This window comes from Pyrus communis, chromosome 13 (genome assembly GCF_041283825.1).
Source record: "Pyrus communis isolate YQ-2024b chromosome 13, ASM4128382v1, whole genome shotgun sequence".
NCBI lineage: Eukaryota > Viridiplantae > Streptophyta > Magnoliopsida > Rosales > Rosaceae > Pyrus > Pyrus communis.
This window is the reverse complement of record NC_142577.1, coordinates 122846-142956: the sequence shown is the minus strand read 5'-3', so window position 1 is coordinate 142956 and position 20111 is coordinate 122846.

The window sequence follows — 20111 nt, the reverse complement described above, 5'->3', positions numbered from 1 at the left end:
ACGGTCCAATCCACTTGGAACGTAACTTACCGGGAAACAAACGTAAACGGGAATTGAACAATAGCACTTTCTGCCCAATGGAGAAGGATTTCCCACGGATCATGTTATCATGGAAAGCTTTGGTCTTTTGCTTGTAAATGCTTGCATTCTCGTACGCCTCGTGCCGTATTTCATCAAGCTCATTCAATTGGAATTTCCTATGGCTTCCCGCTTCATCTAAGTGCATGTTGAACTTCTTGATGGCCCAAAGAGCTTTATGCTCCAACTCCACGGGAAGATGGCACGCCTTGCCATAGACAAGTCGAAAAGGGGACATCCCAATGGGGGTTTTGTATGCCGTACGATAAGCCCAAAGTGCATCATCTAACCGTAAACTCCAATCCTTTCTTGTTGGCCCAACGGTCTTTTCTAGGATTTGCTTGATCTCTCGGTTGGAAACCTCGGCTTGGCCATTTGTTTGAGGATGGTAAGGTGTAGAAACCCTATGGTTGACACTGTATTTCCTCAATAATGCCTCAATGGTCCGGTTGCAAAAATGGGACCCTCCATCACTAATGATCGCTCGTGGCATGCCAAACCTTGCAAAAATGTTAGTTCTAATAAAATCTGCAACCACTTTAGAATCATTAGTCCGGGTGGCTTTTGCTTCCACCCACTTCGACACATAATCAACCGCAAGCAAAATATACAAAAAACCATATGATGATGGAAAGGGACCCATAAAGTCAATACCCCAAACATCAAAAATTTCAACATTTAGGATAGAAACCTGCGGCATTTGGTCTCTTGCACTAATACCACCCATTCTTTGGCATTTATCACATGTTAGGCAAAACGTTCTAGCATCCTTAAAAATACTAGGCCAATAAAATCCACATTGTAACACTTTGAGGGCCGTGCGTTGTGTGCCAAAGTGCCCTCCACATGCATATGTATGACAAAAACTCAAAATTGAATGACATTCAGAATCATGCACACAACGACGTATAATCTGATCGGGACAAAATTTCCATAAGTACGGATCATCCCATACATAAAACCGTGCATCATGCCTAAGTTTGTCACGTTGGTGCCTATTGAGCTCATTTGGAAATTGTTTAGCCACCAAGTAATTCACTAAATCTGCATACCATGGTTCACTTACCTCAATGGATAGCAGCTGCTCATCGGGAAAAGTTTCAGGGATAGGTACGGCATGTTCATGCTCCTCGTGGATCATTCAGCTTAAATGGTCAGCCACTACATTCTCGCTTCCTTTCTTATCCCTGATTTCAATATCAAATTCTTGAAGAAGAAGAATCCAACGGATAAGCCTCGGCTTTGCTTCCTTTTTCGTGAGCAAGTACCTCAAAGCTGCATGATCAGAATAAACGATTACTTTAGTACCAATTAAATATGAACGGAATTTATCTAAAGCAAAAACCACAGCTAGAAGTTCTTTTTCCGTCGTGGAGTAGTTCAATTGGGCATCATTGAGAGTCCGAGAGGCATTGTATATGACATGCGGCCGCTTGTCTCTTCTTTGTCCTAGAACAGCTCCTAATGCATAGTCGGATGCATCGCACATGAGCTCGAACGGAAGGCTCCAATCTGGAGGTACAATAATGGGGGCCGAGACTAGCTTCTCCTTGAGTTGGTTAAATGCCGAATTACACTCTTCATCAAACTTGAATGGCACATCTTTTTGAAGCAATCGGGAAAGAGGGTTAGACATCTTGGAGAAGTCCTTGATAAAACGCCTATAGAACCCTGCATGGCCAAGAAACGAACGTACCTCTCTAACCGAAGTAGGAGAGGGTAAGTGATGTACAAGGTCTATTTTCGATTTATCTACTTCAATTCCTTTTTCTGAAACAATATGTCCTAAAACTATACCTTGTTTCACCATAAAGTGACACTTCTCCCAATTCAAGACAAGGTTAGTTTCAACACATCGTTTCAAAATTAAGGTCAGATTATCCAAGCAATTATCAAATGAACTCCCAAACACACTGAAATCATCCATGAAAACCTCAATGATCTTTTCAACAAAATCGGAAAATATACTTACCATACACCTTTGGAAAGTGGCCGGTGCGTTGCATAAGCCAAATGGCATGCGACGATAAGCAAATGTTCCAAAGGGACATGTGAATGTGGTCTTCTCTTGATCATCCGGGGCTATCACAATTTGGTTATATCCAGAGTATCCATCAAGAAAACAGTAAAAAGCATGACCGGCTAACCTTTCGAGCATCTGGTCGATGAATGGCAAAGGAAAGTGATCTTTCCTAGTCATGGCATTTAGCTTCCGGTAATCGATACATACTCACCATCCAGTCTGAATGCGTGTAGGCACGAGCTCATTCTCATCATTCTTGATAACAGTTACTCCGGACTTCTTGGGAACGACTTGAACTGGAGAGACCCAACGGCTATCGGAGATAGGGTAGATCACTCCGCAATCTAAAAGCTTGATTATTTCCTTCTTCACCACTTCCATCATCGGAGGGTTGAGACGGCGTTGAGCCTCTCGGGATGGCTTAGTCCCCTCCTCAAGAAGTATACGGTGCATGCATGTGGTAGGGCTTATTCCTTTAATGTCGGCCAAAGTCCACCCTATGGCCGTTTTGTGTTCTCGCAGCACCCTCACAAGCTTCTCCTCCTCCATTGCCGTGAGACTTGATGAAATGATGATGGGCAATGTTTCGCCCTCTACCAAAAACACATACTTCAAATGGTCCGGCAACGGCTTAAGTTCAAGCGATGGTGCCTGAACAACAGAAGGTAGCATCTTAGTGGAAACTGAATTTGAAAGTGAGAGTGGAACCTTACCATATTGTTGTGGCAATGACTCAAGGGCTGCCACAACCTCAATTATTTCTTCACTAGAACCCATGGCAAAGAATTCCTCCTCCTTGCCGTGGCCTTGCATTGGCCCAAATCCTTCATTTTTGCACTCTATGGCCTTAGTGATGGTTGTTTCCAGGGCGTCCTCGTTCAATTCTTCAAGGTATACCTGCACCAAAGAATCGATAACATCAATGGAAAAACAAGAATGGTCATCAACGGGATATCTCATAGTTTCAGAAATATTAAAATTAATCACTTCCCCATCGAATTCCATTGTCAAGGTGCCTTTGTATACATCAATCTTCGTTCGGGCCGTCTTCATGAATGGCCTACCAAGGAGAATCGGCAAAGATGTAGAATGGGCTGAATCCTCCATGTCTAGGACGTAGAAATCAGCAGGAAAAATTAAATGGTTCACCTGCACAAGCACATCTTCCAAAACTCCTTTTGGATACGCGTTAGAACGATCGGCCAATTGTATAATTACACCATCTTGTTTTAATTCACCCAAATTCATAGATGCATAAATAGAATAAGGCATGACATTTATGGATGCACCTAAATCAAGCATGGCATGTTCAAAACGATTATGTCCAATCACACAAGGAATCGTGAAACTACCGGGGTCTTTGCACTTGGTAGGCAGTTTACGTTGCAAAACAGCGTTCACATTCTCGCTTACCTTCACTACCTCTTTATTTGCCCTTCTTCTCTTTGTATTGCATAGGTCTTTGAGGAATTTAGCATACTTTGGAACCTGTTTGATTGCATCGAGAAGCGGTATGTTCACTTGCACCTTCCGGAACGTTTCAAGAATGTCCTTCTCGCTTTCTTCCTTTTTTTCTTGCATGAACCTGCGAGGAAAAGGTACATTGGGCAGATTAGGATGTGAAGTACATGAATTTGAACTTAAATTACCTGATTTGACCGAGTTAGGGTGATTGGGGGCCTGCGGCATTGGGTTTTTCACCCTTTCCTTGGGTGAGCTAGACACTTCCTCAGGTTGTGTCGTCTCTTCATCTACTTTCTGGGCAGATTTGGGATTGTTTGGCTCGGTCCCAACTTCTTTTCCACCCCTTAGGGTGATGGCCTTGGCAGATTCGAATCCTCCCTTTGGATTGACTGTGGTTGAGCTAGGAAGCTTTCCTTGCTCTCTAATCTGTCCAAGGAACTCAGAAATCTGCCCTATTTGTTTCTTCATATCCATCATCTCCTTCTCGTTATTTTCTATCCGGTTGTTTTGATTTTGCAACCCCTGCGAAATAGAGGTTAGTAATTGCATAGCTTGATTACTTTCCAAGGACATACCTGAATGAGATGATGCCGAAGGTTGTTGGGATTGTTGGGGTGCATACGGCTTGGAATAAAAACCAGGGGGGTTTGGCCTAAATCCTCCTTGTTGGGCAGCTTGTTGTGGTTCCCTCCATTTGAAGTTTGGATGGTCCCTCCATCCGGCATTGTAAGTGTTCGAGTATGGGTTGTTTTGATTTTATCTTTGGAAACCAATTGCATTGGCAGATTCCCACCCACCATTCTCGATTAGTTGAGGGCACTTGTCGGATGGATGCCCTTGAATTGAGCATACGCCACAAACTTGGTGTTCTTGTGCTTTTGGACCAATCAAAACCTGAGAAACAAGAGAAGTAAGATTAGCAAGTTGTGATTGAATTTCAGAAATAGCACTCACCTCATTTACACTTTGTTGCCGTGGGGCTTCCCTTTGGCCCACTCCTTCATATTGTTGAGCGTTGAGCGCTCGGTTGGCTATGAGAATCTTGGCATCCCTTGGTGTTTTGTCCACCAATGCTCCTCCTGCTGATGCATCAAGCATTTGACGTTCGATAGGAAGGAGGCCCTCATAGAAATATTGAAGGAGAAGTTCCTCCTTCATTTGATGTTGAGGACATGAAACTACAAGGCCCTTGAAGCGCTCATAATAAGCCGGGAATGTCTCACCATGATTCTGTTGAATACCACTAATTTTCTTCCGTAGGAGAATCACTCTCGAAGTAGGGAAGAATTTCTCCAAGAAAGCACGCTTCATACTCTCCCACGACGTCACAGTTCCCGGGGCTAGTTCGTAGAGCCAATCTTTGGCCTTGTCCATAAGTGAAAATGGAAAGGCCTTCATCTTCAATATACTCCCATCCACAGTGACGGGGGTCATGCTCGAACAAACCACCTCGAACTCCTTCAAGTGTTTGTTGGGGTCTTCCATAGACAAGCCATGGAACTTCGGAATATGGTGTAACAAACTGGATTTGAGTTCAAACACCTCAGTCTTCCCCTCTGCAGCCGTGGGGTATTGGATACAAAGAGGCAATGCATTATCCAAACCTGAGGCCGAAAGCTCCTTGATGGTTCTATTATCTGCTGCCATGGCTTGTTCTTCTTCAAAAATCTGATCTGTGGGCTCTTCTTCTACACCTACTTTGTCTTCTTCAAGCCCAGGTTGTGGTGGAGGTTGTGGTGGCTCTTGTTGACTCCTCGTTCTCCTCAAAGTGCGTTCAAAATCACCGTCAAAGCTCGAGATGTGTTCACGAATCGGATGAGAACTCCGAGTCATAAACTAGTACCTAAAACAAGAAACAAAACAAGATTAAGAATTTGGAATAAAATAAAAACAAAAGAAAATAAAACAACCCAAGAGATTAGCAAAGTTGCTAATCCCCGGCAACGGCGCCAAAATTTGATGCGAGAATTATGCGCACACAAATTAAACCCTCTTTTTGTCAATTGTAGTGAAGTGTATAAGTAGGGATCGTTCTGGACCGGGGATTAGGAGGGATTGTTAATCACTTGGATTTGACTTAAAAACGTAAAAACACAATATAAAACACTATTTAATGCTCGAAGAAAGCAAAACTAAAAATAAGAAAGATTAAGACTAAGACTTCAACGAAATAGGGGGGAATTGGATTTGGACGAAATTAAACTAAAATGGATACTTGGAAACAAAACAAATTGTAAATATGGATTTGACGGAAATGAATGGATGGGAAGCTAGCTAAGGGGTTCATCTCTATACATGTTATACTTGCATACAAAACGATTTCTAATTGCTTTTCAATAAACCATGAATTCTCAACGCCCCGGGTTAATTAGGTCCGCTTAAATTAACCGTCAAGTTTTCCTTAAGTTAATGAATTGGATGATTGCATACGACAATCCAAAGCATTCCTCACAAGTTCCCTACATGAATTGCATAATAGAGATACAAGCAAGAATTATTAAGCAACATGAAAACTATAAGTGTTGACGAGGCATTCGTTACTATGATTGCATGAAACTTATGTCAAGAATTTGTTTAACGCGATTGTTTATAAGCAACCTCCACTACTTGTGAATATAAGTTCATAACTATTACGTGAAACTCACTTATATTCTAGCGTCATATTCATGCATGAAAATTAAGCGTTCATTCTTAATAAACATACATAAATAGGATATCAATCAAATAGTTAAACAAATTGAATTCACAACTTATGAAACGTAATTAAAAGTAATCAAATCATATTGCAAGCATAAACATATATTTCGAATCACCCCCTAGCTAAGGGGGGTTTAGTTTCTCATACTTACAAAACAAAGAGAATTGAAATTAAACATTGAAATCAAAGAAACGCCTAAACATTCCAACAACTCAAACTTGAATTGTATGAACGTTTAGGCACTCTTCTCTTCCTCGTTGTTGTAGCACAAGGTCTAAGGATAGGTTGTGTGATGGTGTAAAGTGTTTTGGAGGGATGGGAAATGGTTGGATAGTGGCTGCAATGGAGGAGAAAAACTGCACAGAAATGAAGAGAGGCTCACGGCTAGGGAGAAGATGGAAGTGTTTGTGGTGTGTTGTGTATGAAATGAGATATCAATGAATGCATGAATGCAAGGGTATTTATAGGAGTAGTGGAGGTGTAAATGGCTGTTTGTTTAAGCATGCAAGTGGCTAATTAATGATGAACAAACAGCTAGGAAAGCATATGCAAGCTGGAATTGCATGTGAAGTGTTGGAATGTCAATGTGTGCCACGGCATGGAGTGGAATTTGTGTTATTTTCTGTCTACATGATGAAAATGAGTGGTGGAAATGAGAGGGAAAGCTGAAAGGGGTTGGTATACACGGCACAAGGGTGAATGGTGCTGTTTTGTGTGTGAATGGTTGTTGTTTTGCATGTGAAGTGTGTGTGAATGTATGTGGGTTAAATGATTAAAGGGGGTGGAAGATGGTTGAATGATGGATTGAATAATGAGGCTCTAGGGTGGAATAAATGGTGATGCATGAGATGGAATGATGAATGAATGGAATGAAGTGTGTATGCACGGTTTTGGTGTGGAGAAAGGGGTGAATGTGCATGTGGCTTTGTGGTTTTGTATGATTAAAGGGTCATGCAAAAGGGGAAATCTGCAAATGGGAGATGGAATGGGATGTATGTGAATTATGTTGGAAAGGCTATGAATGTGCATGGCACAAAGGTGTGGATGGTTTATGAGTGCATGTGGGTGAATGATTTGTGGTGCAATGATGAAGAGTTGCATGTGGAAAGGTTTAGAAAGAATGGAATGCACGGCATAGAAAGTGTTTGGAGAATGAATGCAATGATGAAGAGTGAATAAAGAATGCATGTAGGGTTAGCTAGGAAAGTGGGAATGTGGTTGAATGATTAAAGGGACATGCATGTGGCTTGTTTGATTGCTTGGTGAGAGGATGCACGGCACAAAAGGGGTGAATGGTGTGTGTAATTGCATGTGTTGAATTGGTGGTGCATTGATGAAAGAATAAGTGCATGTGTGTGTGAGTGGTGGTAGTGGGGTGAATGAATGCATGTGGAATAAAGATGGAGAAGGTGGTGTAATGATGCATGCTTGTAGTTTAGGGTGTTGAATATGGATTTGCATGGCTTTTGAAGTGATTGTGGGCTTTGGAATTGGAAGGAAATGCATGGCCTTGGGGTTGGTTTAAGAGAGAATGGGCTAGGCCCTTTGTTTTATGTCCAAAGTGAATACAAGGCCTTCAAATTCGTCCAACACTTTGGCTCCAATCATATGCTATCCATTCCAAGCCCAATTTTGCTCCAAAATGCTCCAAAATGCATCTTTTTGCTTCCTTAAGCCCTTAGAACCTGAAAACACACAAAAGAAGCATAAAGGACTAAAATAACTAGAGAAACATAACGTAAATGCACGAGAACAAGCCATTTAAGTCACATGAATATGCTCCTATCACCAAGCCATTGAGTAATCACGAAACTTCCAAGTATCGAAATGTGGTGTTGCCTTTACTTGCATTCATTGTCCTGTAAGTAGATGTGGCATCTTCTCTTGGAAGTACTTTTCCTTCATCCAGGAGTGGTATCTTTAGTTGGTGTTGATGCACAAGGTAATGTATCATTTGTATTTGAAGCTTACTTGTAGTTTCGGGTTTGGTCAAGTGTGATACAAACCATATAGTAGGAGTCCCCCAAGTCTCTAAGCAAGGAGATCTGCCGAAAGAGGTGACAGACAAGGTAAGCAATCAGGGTTCCAAGCAATCAGTCTCAGATCGATAGGTTGATCTTGGGTTCCAGCTGATTGTACTCATTCTCCCTGTCTCTCATTCAGCAACAAGGATAAATAGAAGAAATAGGGAGAATAGATGATATGAGGTACTTTTGTTTTTGGAGAAGACGAACAAATCGGCACGTGCTTTCTTGTACTTGACTTTCCACAGGTGTATTCTTGAACTGGGCTGGAGGGTTTTCTGGTTTCCTCCAAAGGAGTGAGCCGACTCCAGAATTTAAAGGTCAAAACAAGTCCGTCAAACCTAGAGTATGTTCGATCCTGATGATATAGGATACTTTTGTTGTTTGACAAAGTAGTAGATGTGGTATGGCGAAGCTTTGTTCTTCGATGACGGTGCCAGCAAAGGTTGTTGAGGCTTCTCAATCTCTTCAATTAGAGCAATGATGCCGAGCTTGGATTTGAGTTAGACTCTTCCGTCTGGATTGTGTGGTTCCACAAGAAGGGCATCGTGCTGTAGTGATCTGTTCTAGCTCGCTGTTGAACCTTCTGCTTCAATTTTTTGTATAGCAAAAATAGTACGCAACCTTTGCATTTAAATGGTCCTTTAGAGAACTACTTCTCAGTGACTCATCTATGCTTGGCAGCTTTAGTGTAAAGAGCCAATATCGTACCAACTGTTCTAAGGTATTTGCCGAAGGAATTCGTGACCTTGACAACAGTTGAGGATGAGTACTCGAGAGCAATGCTAGGTAAGCGACCAGGCAAAGGTTCCAGGCAATCAGTTCTAGATCAGAAGTTTGATTTCAGGTTCTGACTGATTGCATTCTTTCTCCTTGTCCTACAGGTAAGAGCAAGGGCAAAGGAAAAGACAGGGAAAAAGCATGATATGGGATACTCTTACTTTCAACCTTGATGATATGAGATATTCTTGCTCTGATGTGGCTGGTTGGCATGGGTATTATCGAGGGAGAAGAAAACGAAGTATTTCGAGAGGCTAGATTGGGAGTGCTATTTCATAGGAGCATATTCATGCGACTTAATTAGCTTGTTCTCATGCATTTATGTTGTGTTTACTTAGCTATTTTAGTGTTTAAGGCCACTTTTGTATATTTTCAGATTATAAGGCCAAAGGGTGCAAGAAGATGCAAATTGGAGTCTTTTGGAGCGAAAGAGGAATGAATGAGTTGAAGACTTGAAGAAACGACGAATTCCTACTCCAACGATGAATTCTTACCAAAACGAGGAATCCTACTCAAACAAGGTTTCCTACTTGAAGTAGGAAAGTTAACCCTAAGTTTCCCGTTTTGGTAACCTTTCCTAATCTTAAACGTCCGTATTTTCTAGCCACTTTGAAGTCCTTGTAGGCGCTTTAGGACACAAAACGAAGGCCCTAGGGCCCTTAACATCCAATGTCGTGGGCCTTAGCCCAAGTCCCTTTCCTTGCCGTGCAAGGGGGGGTATTTCTGGCCCAATTCATGCTTTAAACCCTAACCCTAAACCCTAATCATCCTAATTACATGCAGCCGCACCCTATTCCCTGTCATTCTTTTAATTTTCAGCCACAATCCCTTTTTCCCACTCTAGCCGCACCCTCTCATACTCTTCCTTTAATTCATAGCCTTTGATTCATTCATACAAAAATCATCTCAGCCATTCTCTCCAATTTTTTATTCATTAGCCGTCACTCCTCATTCCGCAGCCACTATCCCATTTATTTTCTTACCTTTGCTGTGCATTCCAGAATCATGCATCCTAATTCTCATTAATCCCACCATTCCATTTCAGCCGTGGCCCCCCCCATTTACCATTCATGCCATTTTTTTTATTCAGCCACCATATCCCATTTTTATTATCAGCCGCATTCTCCCATACACTAAACAGCCGCACCCTAATTCTGGGGGTTTTTCACATAATTCATTCAGCCCCTTCACACATATTCCTCTCTAGCCGCACCCCCCTCTCATTCATTCCATATTCATTCAGCCACTTTAACCTAATTTTAACCCTAAGCCGTGGCATATTCATTCATCATTCTCCCATTCATAAATTATTCAGCCACTTTTTCCCATAAAAAACCCAATCAGCCGCAGCACCATATTGGAGAATTCTTTCTAGCCGCACCTTTTCCCTTCCAGTGCAGCCACCATACCAGCCTTCCTCCATCATTCCACCACTCTCCATCACCTTACACACCTTCCTACACCACCACACCACCTTGCCGCACCACCCAACCTCCATAAATCCATCCCTAAACCCGCAAATCATCCACCAACACCATTTAACCAATCTGCCGCAGAAAGGAGAAGAGGAAAGAGGAGCTTCGACGCGCACCAATTCACGTGGATTCGTTGGGCGTTCTAGGTGTAATCAATCCTTTGTGCTTTATGTTTAAATTCATTTGTAATTCTCTTTTTGTGACCATGAGAGGCTAAATCCCCCTAGTTAGCTAGGGGGTATTCGAAACCATGTTTATGCTTGCAATATGAATTGATTACTTTTGGTTGGAATTTCATGAATGATTGATTCAATTCGTTTAACTGTGTGATTGATAACTTGTTTGTGTATGTTTATTGAGAGTGCACGCTTAATGTTCATGCATGAATTTGACGCTAGAATATAAGTGAGTTTCACCTAATAGTTATGAACTTATATTCACAAGTAGTGGAGGTTGCTTATAAACAATCGCGTTAAATGAATTCTTGGCATAAGTTTCATGCAATCATAGTAACGAATGCCTCGTCAACACTTATAGTTTTCATGATGCTTAATGATTCTTGCTTGTTTCTCTATTATGCAATTCATGTAGGGAACTTGTGGGGAATGCTTTGGGTTGTCGCATGCAATCATCCAATTCATTAACTTAAGGAAAACTTGACGGTTAATTTAAGCGGACCTAATTAACCCGGGGTGTTGAGTTTCATAATTTATTGAAAGACCAACTGAAAATCAAAGTGTATACAAGTGTGACATGTGTGGAGAAGAATCTTCTAGCTAGCATTCATCCATATTTTCATCACATTCATATTTACATTCTGCCTTAAATTTACAATCTGTGCATTTGATTTATTTTCGTCAAAACCTCAATCCCCCTTTACCTTAGTGTCTAATTTAGTTAGAAAGTATCTTAATTTGTGTTTATAAGTGTTTTGTATTCTTTGAGTCTTTTGGTTTGTTTTAGTGTTTTATTGTTTAGTTTTGCATTCTTTGAGTCTAGTTTAGTGTTTTTAACGTTTGTTTTACGTTTTTGAGTCAGTGTCCAAGTGATTTAGTAATCCCTCCTAATCCCCGGTCTAGAACGATCCCTACTTGCATCTTTACTACAATTGTCACAAGAGGGTTTTAATTTGTGTGCTTATCTAGTTCGCATCAAATTTTTGGCGCCGTTGCCGGGGATTAGCAACTTTGCTAATCCCTTGGATTGTTTAATTTCTGTTTATTTATTTATTTTGTTGAAGTTTCTGATTTTGTTTTGTTTTCCTTGTTTTAGGTACTAGTGCATGACTCGGAGTTCTCAACCGATTCGTGAGCATATCTCAGACTTTGACAGCGATTTTGAGAGAACTTTGAGACGAAGGAAGAAGCACCACGAGTCGAATCCACCAAGCCCAGAACCTGAGCTTGAAGAACAAGGCCTAGAAGAGGAAGAAGAGGCCACGGCTGGGATCTTTGAGGAAGCCACGGCAAGGGCATTTGAAGAGCCACAAGACATGGCTGTAGACAACAGGACACTTAAGGAGCTTTCCGCTTCGGGATTGGCTAATGCAGCACCTTTGTGCATCCAATATCCCCCACCGGCCGAAGGGAAGACCGAGGAGTTTGAGTTGAAGTCAAGCTTGCTCCACCACATTCCGAAGTACCATGGGATGTCCATGGAGGATCCGAACAAGCATCTGAAGGAATTCGAGGTGGTGTGCTCAAGTATGACTCCCGTCAACGTTGATGGAAGTATATTGAAGATGAAGGCTTTTCCATTTTCTTTGATGGACAAAGCCAAGGATTGGTTGTATGACTTAGCTCCCGGAACCGTTACATCGTGGGAGAGCATGAAGAGGGCCTTTCTGGAGAAGTTTTTCCCAACTTCTCGAATCATCCTTTTACGAAAAAGGATAAGTGGATCCAGCAAGAAGATGGTGAGTCTTTTCCTACGTACTATGAACGTTTTAAATCTCTTGTTGCTTCTTGTCCACAGCACCAGATGAAGGAGGAGTTGCTTCTGCAATACTTCTACGAGGGGCTCCTGCCAATTGAACGACAAATGCTTGACGCATCGGCGGGTGGAGCATTGGTGGACAAGACGCCCGGGGATGCCAAGGTCTTGATCGCGAACCGAGCGTTGAACGCTCAACAATATGAAGGAGTGGGACAAAGAGGACCCCCACGGCAGCAGGTTCATGAGGTAAGTTCCGCACCTGATATTCATTCACAGTTAGCTAATCTTACCTCCATTGTGTCTCAGATGGCCGAAGGCATGAGGATGCAAGGACCGGTTGTATGCGGGGTGTGTTCGATCCAAGGACATGCTTCTGAGAAGTGCCCGCAACTCATAGAAAATGGTGGTTGGGAAAGCGCCAACGCGATTGGATATCAGGGTCAAAACCAACCGAGGAACGACCCATATTTTAACACTTACAATCCGGGTTGGAGAGACCACCCAAACTTCAAATGGAGAGAGCCCCAACAACCACCACAACAAGGGGGCTTTAGGCAACAACCTCCGGGCTTCTTCACCAAGCCATTCGCACCCACACAAGCACCTCCACAACCTGCCCAAACAAGTTCAGGTAACACGTTAGATAATGATACACTTCTGAAGTTACTAACGAATTTGTCTCAGGGGCAAGAAAATCAAGCCAAAGCGATGCAGAATCAAGAAAAGAGGGTGGATCAATTGGAAAAACAAATTGGCCAGATTGCGGAGTTTGTAGGGCAATTCCGAGACCAAGGCAAGCTCCCTAGCTCAACCATTCCAAATCCGAAGGGAGGCTTTGAGACCGCCAACGCAATTACCTTGAGAAGTGGCAAGGAAGTTGGAACCACCCCACAACCACCAAAATCAAGCGAAGAAGAGGAGGAAAAGCTGCAAAATGAAGAGGAGGATGCAAGCAAGCCCACGGCAAGGGTACAAACACCCTTGGCGCAACTACCTAGGGACATTAATGCACCCAACTCATCCCATTCGGCCACCAAAGGTAATTTGGGTTCAAAATTGATTAATTCTAACTTTGTTCCACCCAATGTTCCTTTTCCTAGCAGATTTATGCAAACAAAGAAGGAGGAGCAGGAAAAAGACATTCTGGAGACGTTTCGGAAAGTCCAAGTAAACATTCCTTTACTTGATGCCATTAAGCAAGTGCCCAGGTATGCAAAGTTTTTAAAAGAGTTATGCACAACTAGGAAAAGAATTGCAAACAAAGAAGTTGTGAAAGTGAGTGAAAATGTATCAGCGGTTTTGCAACGAAAGTTGCCCCCAAAGTGTAAGGATCCAGGGAGCTTTACTATCCCATGCACAATTGGAAACACGAGATTTAAACAATGCATGTTAGATTTAGGTGCTTCTATTAATGTCATGCCATATTCCATTTATGTATCGATGAACCTTGGTGAGTTAAAACAAGATGGCGTTATAATTCAACTGGCCGATCGTTCTAATGTTTATCCCAAGGGAGTCCTTGAGGATGTTTTAGTGCAGGTCAATCATCTCATCTTTCCTGCAGATTTTTATGTCTTAGAAATGGAGGATTCGAGCCATGCTCCATCATTGCCACTCTTGCTAGGCCGTCCGTTCATGAAAACGGCTCAAATGAAGATTGATGTGGCCAAGGGAGCACTAACAATGGAGTTTGGTGGTGACATAATTAAATTCAATGTTTATGATTCTGTTAAGACTCCTAATGATAGCCATTCTTGTTTTGTCGTAGATGTGTCTAAGGACAAAGGGCCGAAAGGATCCACACTTACCACGAAGGATGTATTGAGAACTACCGTTGGAGAAGAACTTGGAGTGATTGCCCTACAACCACCAAATATGGCCGAAACTTCAAATAGAAACATTGTTGATAGGGCGGCCACTTTTGAGCCCTCACCACACTATTTTTGTAAGTCTTCAATTCCAATCTCAATTCCTATTTCAACTAATAGGTTGTTACCTTTGTTGATGCAAGAGCCCAATCGATATAAAGGTGGTGGGAGCAGTTACATGGAGTGTCGGAACCGAAATACCACCAGCAGGGAGGATCACTATCCCCTCCCATTCATCGAGCCGTACTACGAGAAATTTCAAGGAGTATACCGTGGAGGACATAACCTTCCATTCCGTGAGCCAGAGTGAAGAGTAAAAGAAGGTTTCGTCCGGCTGGAAGACGTTAAAGCAAGCGCTTCGTGGGAGGCAACCCATGCAATCAACAAAGGAAGAACTTGGGAATCGCTCCACACTCAGATTTGCGTCCCTAAACCCTTTCCTTTGTTGCTTACGTTATGTTATGTGTATTGTGTTTTTAATTGTGTCTAAAACATTGAGGACAATGTTTAGTTTAAGTGTGGGGGGGTAACATTCTGTTTTGATATAGTTTTGCATGAAATTCGTAGGGTTTTACCACCTAGCATGTCTAAACTTGTTTCCCACTGTTTTTAAGTGTTTTTAAGCTATTTTAGAGTGTTTTAGAGTGTGTTGACTTAAAAATCCGAAAATACCATAAAAATTTGAAAAATTGTGTTGAAAAACCCAAAAAGAGTTGTTTTTGTGTGTTTGTTTGTGTCGTAGGTCACCTTCCAACACAATGATGAGGATTTGGTTTTTAATTGCATGACGGTTAAAGAAAGTTACAAACATGGATGGACGTTTGATATACTCTTTGGTTTATGCTTGGTTGTAGTTATAGTTTACGAATTCACATGTAATCACAAATAGAAAAAAATCAGTTTTTGTAACATGCTTGAAGGAAGGAACTTAAACAAACACTACATCCCTGTGAGACTTGAGCCTAAATGTTATTTGGAGAGTTAAAATCTGTGCATTAATGTTTTCTAAGTCGTTGCATGATCTCATTATTCTTTGCTTGGTTACTACTTAGAAGGCGTTTCATCACTTAGTTCCAAATGCTAGAACTCATGCCCATTTCATTCAAAGCATGTCATTGATTTGCATACCACATATTCAAGATGAAGTTGTGTAGTGACCACCATCAAAGCCAAACAGCCATGTGCCCTTCACTCATTTTGTGTTTAAGTTTAACCCCATTGAGCCATGTTAGCCCATGTTCTTTGTTAACCCACATTATCCTCACCTAGCCTAGATTAGGACCATCCGTACCCTTGTTCTTGAAGCATAGTAAGCATGAATGAATTCCTTTTGATTATGGTGTTGCAGAAAATAAGTGTGGGGGAAAGATTATTGATGTGAGTTTTTGTGCCATAGGCACGGTTAGTAAAAAAAAAAAAAAAGAAAGAAAAAAAAAATGAAAAAAAAAAAAAATTGAAAAGTATTGGTTGTTGAAGTAAGGGCCCAAAACAATGAATTTGGCCCTAAGAGTTGTTTGAGTTTCCCCTATTTGTCTAAAAGTTGAATTTTTGCATTCTAAGGGAATTCTAGGTCTTAATTTCATTGCTTTACTTGCTATTGCTTAAAGAACTTTTGTTTTTCCCTACCTTTCCTTGTTCGCCAATTCCCCAAGCCCCGTTACAACCGTTGACTTCTATCTTGAGTGTTGTGCATTTCAATTGTGGAGTTTGAATTTGGTATGAGCATATGGTGTCACTGGTTCTCGCATCTAAGTAGTAGCATTCCATTCATGAGATCATATCTAAACACGTTTAATTACTCCAGAAATTGCTTTCTTTGTTATAACGTATGTGAGTATTAGTCTTTCATGTTTATATCAATCTTCTCACATATAACTAGTGTAGGGTGTGTAGTCAGAAAGTCTGAGTGAACATTGAGTGCATAACTAGTGAGGAATTGAGGGAATTCTCTAAGGCATGTTACTACATTCAAAATGTGTTTTAATTGATTGAATGCGAACTAGTGAATGGTGACTATGATTAAGGATGTGCTTAAGGGGAAATAAGACTAAAAGCTATGTGAGTAATGATCTTTGACATGTCATGTTTCATTGGAAATCCCTGAGGCAAACGTTGGAAGGTTTAGGTTGTTTTCTTTGTTTTGTTTCGTTTTGTTTACTATAGTTGTTTTGTTTTGCTCGAGGACTAGCAAAAGTTAAGTGTGGGGGAATTTGATAGGAGCATATTCATGCGACTTAATTAGCTTGTTCTCATGCATTTATGTTGTGTTTACTTAGCTATTTTAGTGTTTAAGGCCACTTTTGTATATTTTCAGATTATAAGGCCAAAGGGTGCAAGAAGATGCAAATTGGAGTCTTTTGGAGCGAAAGAGGAATGAATGAGTTGAAGACTTGAAGAAACGACGAATTCTTACTCCAACGATGAATTCTTACCAAAATGAGGAATCCTACTCAAACAAGGTTTCCTACTTGAAGTAGGAAAGTTAACCCTAAGTTTCCCGTTTTGGTAACCTTTGCTACTCTTAAACGTCCGTATTTTCTAGCCACTTTGAAGTCCTTGTAGGCGCTTTAGGACACAAAACGAAGGCCCTAGGGCCCTTAACATCCAATGCCGTGGGCCTTAGCCCAAGTCCCTTTCCTTGCCGTGCAAGGGGGGGTATTTCTGGCCCAATTCATGCTTTAAACCCTAACCCTAAACCCTAATCATCCTAATTACATGCAGCCGCACCCTATTCCCTGTCATTCTTTTAATTTTCAGCCACAATCCCTTTTTCCCACTCTAGCCGCACCCTCTCATACTCTTCCTTTAATTCATAGCCTTTGATTCATTCATACAAAAATCATCTCAACCATTCTCTCCAATTTTTTATTCATTAGCCGTCACTCCTCATTCCGCAGCCACTATCCCATTTATTTTCTTACCTTTGCTGTGCATTCCAGAATCAGGCATCCTAATTCTCATTAATCCCACCATTCCATTTCAGCCGTGCCCCCCCCCCCCCCCATTTACCATTCATGCCATTTTTTTTATTCAGCCACCATATCCCATTTTTATTATCAGCCGCATTCTCCCATACACTAAACAGCCGCACCCTAATTCTGGGGGTTTTTCACATAATTCATTCAGCCCCTTCACACATATTCCTCTCTAGCCGCACCCCCCTCTCATTCATTCCATATTCATTCAGCCACTTTAACCTAATTTTAACCCTAAGCCGTGGCATATTCATTCATCATTCTCCCATTCATAAATTATTCAGCCACTTTTTCCCATAAAAAACCCAATCAGCCGCAGCACCATATTGGAGAATTCTTTCCAGCCGCACCTTTTCCCTTCCAGTGCAGCCACCATACCAGCCTTCCTCCATCATTCCACCACTCTCCATCACCTTACACACCTTCCTACACCACCACACCACCTTGCCGCACCACCCAACCTCCATAAATCCATCCCTAAACCCGCAAATCATCCACCAACACCATTTAACCAATCTGCCGCAGAAAGGAGAAGAGGAAAGAGGAGCTTCGACGCACACCAATTCACGTGGATTCGTTGGGCGTTCTAGGTGTAATCAATCCTTTGTGCTTTATGTTTAAATTCATTTGTAATTCTCTTTTTGTGACCATGAGAGGCTAAATCCCCCTAGTTAGCTAGGGGGTGATTCGAAACCATGTTTATGCTTGCAATATGAATTGATTACTTTTGGTTGGAATTTCATGAATGATTGATTCAATTCGTTTAACTGTGTGATTGATAACTTGTTTGTGTATGTTTATTGAGAGTGCACGCTTAATGTTCATGCATGAATTTGACGCTAGAATATAAGTGAGTTTCACCTAATAGTTATGAACTTATATTCACAAGTAGTGGAGGTTGCTTATAAACAATCGCGTTAAATGAATTCTTGGCATAAGTTTCATGCAATCATAGTAACGAATGCCTCGTCAACACTTATAGTTTTCATGATGCTTAATGATTCTTGCTTGTTTCTCTATTATGCAATTCATGTAGGGAACTTGTGGGGAATGCTTTGGGTTGTCGCATGCAATCATCCAATTCATTAACTTAAGGAAAACTTGACGGTTAATTTAAGCGGACCTAATTAACCCGGGGTGTTGAGTTTCATAATTTATTGAAAGACCAACTGAAAATCAAAGTGTATGCAAGTGTGACATGTGTGGAGAAGAATCTTCTAGCTAGCATTCATCCATATTTTCATCACATTCATATTTACATTCTGCCTTAAATTTACAATCTGTGCATTTAATTTATTTTCGTCAAACCCTCAATCCCCCTTTACCTTAGTGTCTAATTTAGTTAGAAAGTATCTTAATTTGTGTTTATAAGTGTTTTGTATTCTTTGAGTCTTTTGGTTTGTTTTAGTGTTTTATTGTTTAGTTTTGCATTCTTTGAGTCTAGTTTAGTGTTTTTAACGTTTGTTTTACGTTTTTGAGTCAGTGTCCAAGTGATTTAGTAATCCCTCCTAATCCCCGGTCTAGAACGATCTCTACTTGCATCTTTACTACAATTGTCACAAGAAGGTTTTAATTTGTGTGCTTATCTAGTTCGCATCACTATTTCGGATGTGAAGAAGGTCTGCCTGGCTGTGGAGGATGGAGGTCGACATATATAGGAATTGTCCCAACAACGAGTAGTAATGCTGTTCCTTTACCCTTCTCAGTCAGAGTAATGTAGTGGTCGCTGCAAGGTTCACGTGTTTTAACTTTTTCAGAGCACTTTGAAAAAGTGGTCTGTGGTATCCAAAAAGCTGATGTTGCGTGTGAGGATTGTGGAAAAATTTTATTCAATGAAATCCGACTCTCGAAGTTCGTGGAGCGGTGCTTCTTCGATTTCTGAGCACGCAATGTTGTTGGGCATATGGTTCTCGAGATTCGGAGAGTGGTGCCTCTTCGATTTCTAGGCAAGTGATGCGAGATTTATACGCACACAAATTAAACCCTCTTTTTGTCAATTGTAGTATAAGTATAAGTAGGGATCGTTCTGGACCGGGGATTAGGAGGGATTGCTAAAACCTTGGAAACTGACTCAAAAACGTAAAAACAAGATAAAACACTAAACTAGACTCAAAGAATGTGAAACTAAACGTTAAAACACTAAGACAAACCAAAAGACTCAAAATGCTTTAAAAACACAAACTAAATTGATTTCTAACTAAATTGAACAATAAAGTAAAGGGGGATTGGATTTGGACGACTTTAAACTAAAAAATGGAAACTTGGAAATAAAACAAATTGTAAATATGGATTTGACGGAAATGAATGGATGGGAAGCTAGCTAAGGGGTTCATCTCCACATATGTTATACTTGCATACAAAACGATGTCTAATTGCTTTTCAATAAACCATGAATTCTCAACGCCCCGGGTTAATTAGGTCCGCTTAAATTAACCGTCAAGTTTTCCTTAAGTTAATGAATTGGATGATTGCATACGACAATCCAAAGCATTCCTCACAAGTTCCCTACATGAATTGCATAATAGAGATACAAGCAAGAATCATTAAGCATCATGAAAACTATAAGTGTTGACGAGGCATTCGTTACTATGATTGCATGAAACTTATGCCAAGAATATGTTTAACACGATTGTTTATAAGCAACCTCCACTACTTGTGAATATAAGTTCATAACTATTACGTGAAACTCACTTATATTCTAGCGTCAAATTCATGCATGAAAATTAAGCGTTCATTCTTAATAAACATACATAAATAGGTTATCAATTAAACAGTTAAACAAATTGAATTC